The following is a 10,000-nucleotide window of genomic DNA, read 5'->3' on the forward strand; positions in this document are numbered from 1 at the left end:
CCTTGGGTCCGGGCGCTGGGGACGGGGCTCCACCGGGGCCCGGGGAGGCTCTCCCCAGCCTGGCTAGGGTTCGGAAGGTGGGACCGGGCCCGGGGCTTGAGCTGCGGCCGGCCGGCCCCGGGGTGCGTGAGCCCCCCCGTCTCGCAGGCCATCAGAGGGTCAGGGCGCTGGGGTCAGGGCTCCACCGGGGCCCGGGGAGGCTCTCCCCAGCCTGGCTAGGGTTCGGAAGGTGGGACCGGGCCCGGGGCTTGAGCTGCGGCCGGCCAGCCCTGGGGTGCGCGAGCCCCCCGTCTCGCAGGCCATCAGAGGGTCAGGGCGCTGGGGTCAGGGCTCCACCGGGGCCCGGGGAGGCTCTCCCCAGCCTGGCTAGGGTTCGGAAGGTGGGACCGGGCCCAGGGCTTGAGCTCCGGCCGGCCAGCCCCGGGGTGCGCGAGCCCCCCGTCCCGCAGGCCACCAGAGGGTCCGGGTGCTGGGGACGGGGCTCCACCAGTGCCCGTGGAGGCTCTCCCCAGCCTGGCTAGGGTTCGGAAGGTGGGACCGGGCCCGGGGCTTGAGCTGCGGCCGGCCAGCCCTGGGGTGCGCGAGCCCCCCGTCTCGCAGGCCATCAGAGGGTCAGGGCGCTGGGGTCAGGGCTCCACCGGGGCCCGGGGAGGCTCTCCCCAGCCTGGCTAGGGTTCGGAAGGTGGGACCGGGCCCAGGGCTTGAGCTCCGGCCGGCCAGCCCCGGGGTGCGCGAGCCCCCCCGTCCCGCAGGCCACCAGAGGGTCCGGGTGCTGGGGACGGGGCTCCACCAGTGCCCGTGGAGGCTCTCCCCAGCCTGGCTAGGGTTCGGAAGGTGGGACCGGGCCCGGGGCTTGAGCTCCAGCCGGCCAGCCCCGGGTTGCGCGAGCCCCCCGTCCCGCAGGCCACCAGAGGGTCCGGGTGCTGGGGACGGGGCTCCACCAGTGCCCGTGGAGGCTCTCTCTCCCCAGCCTGGCTAGGGTTCGGAAGGTGGGACCGGGCCCGGGGCTTGAGCTCCAGCCGGCCAGCCCCGGGTTGCGCGAGCCCCCCGTCCCGCAGGCCATCAGAAGGTCCGGGCGCTGGGGGCGGTGCTCCACCGGTTCCAGGGGAGGCTCTCCCCAGCCTGGCTAGGGTTCGGAAGGTGGGACCGGGCCTGGGGCTTGTGCTCCGGCCGGCCGGCCCTGGGGTGCGCAAGCCCCCCGTCCCACAGGCCACCAGAGGGTCCGGGCGCTGGGGACGGGGCTCCACCGGGGCCCGGGGAGGCTCTCCCCAGCCTGGCTAGGGTTTGGAAGCTGGGACCTGGCCCGGGGCATGAACTCCATCTGGCAGGCCCCGAGGGTGCTGGAGCCCCCTGTCCTGCAAGGCAGTCGAGGGTCTGGGCGCTAGGATCCCTCTGGGCCTGGGGAGGCATTCCCCGGCCTGGCTAGGGTTCGGAACATGGGACCGTGCCTGGGGCTTGAACTCTGTCCGGCAGGTCCCGGGGTGCTGGAGCCCCCGTCCTGCAAGCCAGCCGAGGTTCCGGGCGCTGGGGACCATCGGGGCCTGCAGAGGCTCTCCCTGGCCTGGGGGTAGGGTTTGGAAGCTAAGCCCCAAGCCCGCCATGAGCCGGATGCCGTTTAGGCCCCGGTCGAGCGGGCGAGTGGATTTGTGGAGCCCTGGCCCCAGCCAAGCAGGTTCAGAGCCTCCCCGTGCCGGACTGACGCACCTGAGGGCCCACCGGAGGTCATGCCCGGGCCCCGGCAGCGCATGGGCAGCATATCCCCAGACCTGGTGACCTGGCAGACTGGGACCTGCTGGCACCCTGGCCCTGCCGAGCCCCAGTTCTCTCCCAGGGCTCCACAAATGCGACGACCAGATGGCCGAACTTCCCTGGAAGTCCCGATGAGGTGCCATTTGCCTCCCAGATCCCAGCGAGGGCTCCAGGAGGTCGGGTACTTTCACGCTTTGGGTCCCCTCTGTCACCTCGCGTGCAGAGTTTACAAGAAAGGAGGGTATTTTCCCTCCGGATTACTAGGGACAGGGTACGCCCGGACGCCCCTCCAAGGCTGGTGGTTCTCTGCCATGGGGACCAGATAGGCTATGCCTGGGTAACACCTCCCTAGGCCACCCGTGGCTTCCTTCCGCCAGGCCGACGGCATGTCAAATTGCCCAGGACGGGCTCCATGGCTCTTGGGCAGTCGTCCCCTGGGCGCCCGGGGCTCCATCCACCCCGGCGGCATGGAAAAGTGCCCAGGACGGGCTCCATGCGTCCCGGGCATTCGTCCCCCGGGCGTCCGGGGCTCCATCCAAGCTGACGGTATGGCAGAGTGCCCGGGTCGGGCTCCATGGTTTTCACGGTGGTCCTCCCCTGGGTGTCTGGGGGCTCCAGGCCGAAGGCATGGAAAAGTGCCCAGGACGGGCTCCATGCGTCCCGGGCATTCGTCCCCCGGGCGTCCGGGGCTCAATCCAGGCTGACGGTATAGCAGAGTGCCCGGGTCGGGCTCCATGGTTTTCACGGTGGTCCTCCCCTGGGTGTCTGGGGGCTCCAGGCCGAAGGCATGGAAAAGTGCCCAGGACGGGCTCCATGCGTCCCGGGCATTCGTCCCGGGACGGGGACGGGGACAGGGACAGGGTCGGGAGAGTCCAGGCGGCTTCACTTCCGTGTCCAGCCATCTGATCGCCCAGATTCCCTCGGCCATCTGGTCGCCCGGATCCCCTCGGGCATCTGGTCGCCCGCAACGCTTTCCTATAAGGGCGACCAGATGGCCGAACTTCCCTGGAAGTCCCGATGAGGTGCCATTCGCCGCCCGGATCCCAGCGAGGGCTCCAGGAGGTCGGGTACATTCGCGCCTTGGGTCCCCTCTGTCACCTCGCGTGCACAGATTACAAGAAAAGGGGGTAATTTTCCTCCGGATTGCTAGGGAGAAGGGTACGCCCGGACACCCCTCCGAGGCTGGCGGTTCTCTGCCATGGGGACCAGATGGGCTATGCCTGGGCAACACCTCCCTAGGCCACCCGGGGCTTCCTTCCTCCAGGCCAACCGCATGTCAAATTGCCCAGGACGGGCTCCATGGCTCCTGGGCAGTCGTCACCCGGGCGTCCGGGGCTCCATCCAGGCTGACGGCATGGAAAAGTGCCCAGGACAGGCTCCATGCGTCCCGGGCATTCATCCCCCGCGCGTCCGGGGCTCCATCCAGGCTGACGGCATGGCAGAGTGCCCGGGTCGTGATCCATGGTTTCCAGGGATGTCCTCCCCTGGGTGTCTGGGGGCTCCAGGCCGAATGCATGGAAAAGTGCCCAGGACGGGCTCCATGCGTCCCGGGCATTCGTCCCCTGGGCGTCCGGGGCTCCATCTAGGCTGACGGTATGGCAGAGTGCCCGGGTCGGGCTCCATGGTTTTCACGGTGGCCCTCCCCTGGGTGTCTGGGGGCTCCAGGCCGAAGGCACGGAAAAGTGCCCAGGACGGGCTCCATGCGTCCCGGTCACTCGTACCCCGGACGTCCGGGGCTCCATCCAGGCTGACGGCATGGCAGCGTGCCCGGTTCGGGCTCCATGGGTCCCGGGCAGCCCTCCCCCGGGCGTCCGGGGCTCCCACCTCCAGGCAGACGGCATGTCAAAGTGCCCAGGACGGGCTCCATGAGTCTGGGACAGTCCTCCCCCGGGCGTCTGGGACACCCGTCTCCATGAGGCCAACGGCATAGGCAAAGTACCCAGGACGGGCTCCATGGGTCCCGGGCAGACCTCTCCCCGGGCATCCGGGGCTCCCACCTCCAGGCCGACGGAATGTCAAAGTACCCAGGACGGGCTCCATGGGTCCCGGGCAGCTTCCCCCGGGCGTCCGGGGCACCCACCTCCAGGCCGACGGCATGTCAAAGTACCCAGGACGGGCTCCACGGGTCCCGGGCATTCCTCCCCCCAGGTCGTCCGGGCCCTAGAGCTCCGGTGGTCCAACCTGCGCCTGAGGCCCAGCCGGGGTCCAAGAGCCCTGCCTTGCGTGGGCAGGAAGTCAGGAAACCTACCGCGAAGGCTTGGGATGGATGGGGAGCTGGGAGTCCTTTCGATCCCGGCCATCTGGTCGCCCGCGATGCTTTCCAATGGGGCGACCAGATGGCTGGGCTTCCCTGGAAGTCCCGATGAGGTGCCATTCGCCTCCCGGATCCCAGCTAGGGCTCCATGAGGTCGGGTTCTTTTACGCCTTGGGTCCCCTCTGTCACCTCGCGTGCACGGATTGCAAGAAAGGGGGGTAATTTCCCTCCGGATTACTAGGGGCAGGGTACGCCCGGACACCTCTCCAGGGCTGGTGGTTCTCTGCCCGGGGGGACCAGATGAGATATGCCTGGGCAACACCTCCCCCGGGCGTCTGGGGGCTCCATTCTCCGGGCCAACGGCATGGCTCAATGCCCAGGACGGGCTCCACGTGTCCCGGACAGACCGCCCCTGGGCGTCCGGGGCACCCATCTCCAGGAGGCCAATGGGATGGCAAAGTACCCGGGAAGGGCTCCACGGGTCCCGGGCAGCCTTCCCCCGGGCGTCCGGGGCTCCCACCTCCAGGCCGACGGCATGTCACACTGCCCAGGACGGGCTCCATGGGCCCCGGACAGACCTCCCCCCGGGCGTCCGGGGCACCCATCTCCAGGAGGCCAACGGGATGGCAAAGTACCCGGGAAGGGCTCCACGGGTCCCGGGCAGCCTTCCCCCGGGCGTCCGGGGCTCCCACCTCCAGGCCGACGGCATGTCACACTGCCCAGGACGGGCTCCATGGGCCCCGGACAGACCTCCCCCGGGCTTTCCGGGGCACCCATCTCCAGGAGGCCAACGGGATGGCAGAGTAACCGGGAAGGGCTCCACGGGTCCCGGGCAGCCTTCCCCCGGGCGTATGGGGCTCCCACCTCCAGGCCGACGGCATGTCACACTGCCCAGGACGGGCTCCATGGGCCCCGGACAGACCTCCCCCGGGCGTCCGGGGCACCCATCTCCAGGAGGCCAACGGGATGGCAGAGTAACCGGGAAGGGCTCCACGGGTCCCGGGCAGCCTTCCCCCGGGCGTCCGGGGCTCCCACCTCCAGGCCGACGGCATGTCACACTGCCCAGGACGGGCTCCATGGGCCCCGGACAGACCTCCCCCGGGCGTCCGGGGCACCCATCTCCAGGAGGCCAACGGGATGGCAGAGTAACCGGGAAGGGCTCCATGGGTCCCGGGCAGCCCTCCCCCGGGCGTCCGGGGCTCCCACCTCCAGGCCGACGGCATGTCACACTGCCCAGGACGGGCTCCATGGGCCCCGGACAGACCTCCCCCGGGCGTCCGGGGCACCCATCTCCAGGAGGCCAACGGGATGGCAGAGTACCCGGGAAGGGCTCCACGGGTCCCGGGCAGCCTTCCCCCGGGCGTCCGGGGCTCCCACCTCCAGGCCGACGGCATGTCACACTGCCCAGGACGGGCTCCATGGGCCCCGGACAGACCTCCCCCGGGCTTTCCGGGGCACCCATCTCCAGGAGGCCAACGGGATGGCAGAGTAACCGGGAAGGGCTCCACGGGTCCCGGGCAGCCTTCCCCCGGGCGTATGGGGCTCCCACCTCCAGGCCGACGGCATGTCACACTGCCCAGGACGGGCTCCATGGGCCCCGGACAGACCTCCCCCGGGCGTCCGGGGCACCCATCTCCAGGAGGCCAACGGGATGGCAGAGTAACCGGGAAGGGCTCCACGGGTCCCGGGCAGCCTTCCCCCGGGCGTCCGGGGCTCCCACCTCCAGGCCGACGGCATGTCACACTGCCCAGGACGGGCTCCATGGGCCCCGGACAGACCTCCCCCGGGCGTCCGGGGCACCCATCTCCAGGAGGCCAACGGGATGGCAGAGTAACCGGGAAGGGCTCCATGGGTCCCGGGCAGCCCTCCCCCGGGCGTCCGGGGCTCCCACCTCCAGGCCGACGGCATGTCACACTGCCCAGGACGGGCTCCATGGGCCCCGGACAGACCTCCCCCGGGCGTCCGGGGCACCCATCTCCAGGAGGCCAACGGGATGGCAGAGTAACCGGGAAGGGCTCCATGGGTCCCGGGCAGCCCTCCCCCGGGCGTCCGGGGCTCCCACCTCCAGGACGAAGGCATGTCAAAGTGCCCAGGGCGGGCTCCACGGGCCCCGGGCAGCCCTCCCCCCGGGCGTTCGGGGCACACATCTCCAGGAGGCCAACGGCATTGGCAAAGTACCCGGGAAGGGCTCCACGGGTCCCGACCAGGCTTCCCACGGGCGTCCCGGGCACCCTCCTCCAGGCCGACGGCATGTCAAAGTGTCCAGGACGGGCTCCATGGGTCCCGGGCAGCCCGCTCCCGGGCTCCCACCTCCAGGCCGACGGCATGTCAAAGAGCCCAGGACGGGATCCATGGGTCCCGGGCAGCTTCCCCCGGGCGTCCGGGGCACCCACCTCCAGGCCGACGGCATGTCAAAGAGCCCAGGACGGGATCCACGGGTACCGGGCAGTCCTCCCCCGGGCGTCCGGGGCTCCCATCTGCAGGCCAACGGCATGGCTCAATGCCCAGGACGGGCTCCATGGGTCCCGCGCAGGCCTCCCCCGGACGCGTCCGGGGCAACCATCTCTATGAGGCCAACGGCATTGGCAAAGTACCCGGGAAGGGCTCCACGGGTCCCGGGCAGGCCTCCCCCGGGCGTCCAGGGCACCCACCTCCAGGCCGACGGCATGTAAAAGTGCCCAGGACCAGTTCCACGGGGCTCCCTTCCCCGGGCCAAAGCATTCCAGAGTGCCCAGGACGGGCTCCACGGGTCCCGGGCGTCCAGGGCTCCCTTCCCCGGGCCAACGGCTTGTCCGAGTGCCCAGGACGGGCTACGGGCCCCGGGCGTCCGGGGCACCCTTCCCCGGGCCAGCGGCATGTCAGAGTGCCCAGGACGAGTTCCACGGGACCCGGACGTCCGGGGCTCCCTTCCCCGGGCCAACGGCATACAGGAGTGCCCAGGACGGGCTCCACGGGTCCCGGTCGTCTGGGGCTCCCTTCCCCGGGCCAACAGCTTGTCAGAGTGCCCAGGACGGGCTCCACGGGTCCCGGGCAGTCCTCCCCCCCGGGCCAACAGCAGGTCAGAGTGCCCAGGACGGGCTCCACGGGTCCCGGGCAGCTCCATGCCCAAACCCATTTGAAAACCCGCCGCAGCGAAGGGGTTATAGGCGGCCATCTATTCGAATGCACAAATGCATGCTGTGACATCGCATTCCTTTACAGCGAGATGCCTTGGCATCGCAAGTCAGTAGATCAACTTGATCTAGAGGACACACAAACTAAAGGCATAATACAATCTATTTTTCAAACTCCAACCTGCGCAACAGGAGGGAAAGTGTTGATATACTAGCCCCTTCAGTGCTAATGACGGCTCCTGCTCGTCACGATTCCAGTAGGGAAGGTGTTGGTACATTCCTTATGTTGGAGCGCCATCTAGAGCAAGTCCGGTAGATAATGTGTTTGCAATAGTAGCGCGCAATGCTTTCCAATGGGGCGACCAGATTGCCGGGCTGACATGGAAGGCCTGAGGTCCAGGGGAGGGCGGCCTCCCCATCCCGGGCGCTGTCCTTGGTCCTGCTGCGTGGCAGGGTGCCCGGGACGGGGTCCTGGAGGGCCCGGGGAGGCTTCCCCTGCGCCTCCGGGCTTGGGAGCCCAGGCTGGGTCCAGGGGCCCGGCCGGGCCCCGGGTCGGGTGCCACGGCCCTGGGCCCTGTCTCCCAGCCTGCCGCACTGCCAAGGGCCCGGAAAGGGGTTCCGGTGTGCCCGGGGAGCCTCCCCTTGCTTGGCTGGGTTCAGGAGCAGTGGCTAGGGCCCCTGAGGGCCCGGGGAGGGCGGCCTCCCCACCCCGGGCTCTGTCCTTGGTCCTGCTGCGTGGCAGGGTGCCCGGGACGGGGTCCGGAGGGACCGGGGAGGCGTCCCATGCACCTCCGGGCTTGGGAGCCCCGGCTGCGTCCAGGGGCCCGGCCGGGCCCCGGGTCGGTTTCTCCGGCCCTGGGCCCTGTCTCCCAGCCTGCCGCACTGCCAAGGGCCCGGGAAGGGGTTCCGATGTGCCCGGGGAGCCTCCCCTTGCTTGGCTGGGTTCAGGAGCAGTGGCTAGGGCCCCTGAGGGCCCGGGGAGGGCGGCCTCCCCACCCCGGGCTCTGTCCTTGGTCCTGCTGCGTGGCAGGGTGCCCGGGACGGGGTCCGGAGGGACCGGGGAGGCGTCCCATGCACCTCCGGGCTTGGGAGCCCCGGCTGCGTCCAGGGGCCCGGCCGGGCCCCGGGTCGGTTTCTCCGGCCCTGGGCCCTGTCACCCAGCCTGCCGCACTGCCAAGGGCCCGGGAAGGGGTTCCGGTGTGCCCGGGGAGCCTCCCCTTGCTTGGCGGGGTTCAGGAGCAGTGGCTAGGGCCCCTGAGGGCCCGGGGAGGGTGGCCTCCCCACCCCGGGCTCTGTCCTTGGTCCTGCTGCGTGGCAGGGTGCCCGGGACGGGGTCCGGAGGGACCGGGGAGGCGTCCCATGCACCTCCGGGCTTGGGAGCCCCGGCTGCGTCCAGGGGCCCGGCCGGGCCCCGGGTCGGTTTCTCCGGCCCTGGGCCCTGTCTCCCAGCGTGCCGCACTGCCAAGGGCCCGGGAAAGGGTTCCGATGTGCCCGGGGAGCCTCCCCTTGCTTGGCTGGGTTCAGGAGCAGTGGCTAGGGCCCCTGAGGGCCCGGGGAGGGCGGCCTCCCCACCCCGGTCTCTGTCCTTGGTCCTGCTGCGTGGCAGGGTGCCCGGGACGGGGTCCGGAGGGACCGGGGAGGCGTCCCATGCACCTCCGGGCTTGGGAGCCCCGGCTGCGTCCAGGGGCCCGGCCGGGCCCCGGGTTGGTTTCTCCGGCCCTGGGCCCTGTCTCCCAGCCTGCCGCACTGCCAAGGGCCCGGGAAGGGGTTCCGGTGTGCCCGGGGAGCCTCCCCTTGCTTGGCTGGGTTCAGGAGCAGTGGCTAGGGCCCCTGAGGGCCCGGGGAGGGCGGCCTCCCCACCCCGGGCTCTGTCCTTGGTCCTGCTGCGTGGCAGGGTGCCCGGGACGGGGTCCGGAGGGACCGGGGAGGCGTCCCATGCGCCTCCGGGCTTGGGAGCCCCGGCTGGGTCCAGGGGCCCGGGCGGGCCCCGGGTCGGGTGCTCAGGCCCTGGGCCCTGTCTCCCAGCCTGCCGCACTGCCAAGGGCCCGGAAAGGGGTTCCGATGTGCCCGGGGAGCCTCCCCTTGCTTGTCTGTGTTCAGGAGCTCCATCCGGGGCCCCTGAGGGCCCCGGGGAGGGTGGCCTCCCCACCCCGGGCTCCGTCCTGGGTCCTGCCGCGGGGCAGGGTGCCCGGGACGGGGTCCGGCGGGCCCGGGGAGGCTTCCCCTGTGCCTCCGGGCCTGGGAGCCCCGGCTGGGTCCAGGGGCCCGGTCGGGGCCCCGGGTCGGGCGCTCCGGCCCTGGGCCCGGTCCCCCGGGCTGCCGCTCCACCCAGGGCCCAGGACAGGGGTCCGTCGGTCCCTTGCAGGCCTCCCCTGCTTGTCAAGGTGTAAGCGGGCCCCGGGTCGGAGGGCCCGCCGGCCCCTGGCAGCCTCCATGGCTGTGGCCCGGCTGGGGCCCCGGGCCTCCGGCCCGCCATGCCCCGGGCACCCGCTCCCTCCTTCGTGGGGGCACGGGGCGACCGGATGGCGTCCCTTTCGTGCCCGGCCATCTGGTCGCCCGGATCCCCTCGGCCATCTGGTCTCCCGGATCCCCTCGGCCATCTGGTCTCCAGGATCCCCTCGGCCATCTGGTCTCCCGGATCGCCTCGGCCATCTGGTCGCCCGCAATGCTTTCCAATGGGGGCGACCAGATGGCCGAACTTCCCTGGAAGTCCCGATGAGGTGCCATTTGCCTCCCGGATCCCAGCGAGGGCTCCAGGAGGTCGGGTACTTTCGCGCCTTGGGTCCCCTCTGTCACCTCTAGTGCACGGATTACAAGAAAGGGGGGTAATTTTCCTCCGGATTACTAGGGAGAGGGTCAGTCAGACCTCCGTGTGGTCTGGCGA

This window comes from Lissotriton helveticus, chromosome 11 (assembly GCF_964261635.1).
Source record: "Lissotriton helveticus chromosome 11, aLisHel1.1, whole genome shotgun sequence".
Taxonomy (NCBI): Eukaryota; Metazoa; Chordata; class Amphibia; order Caudata; family Salamandridae; genus Lissotriton; species Lissotriton helveticus.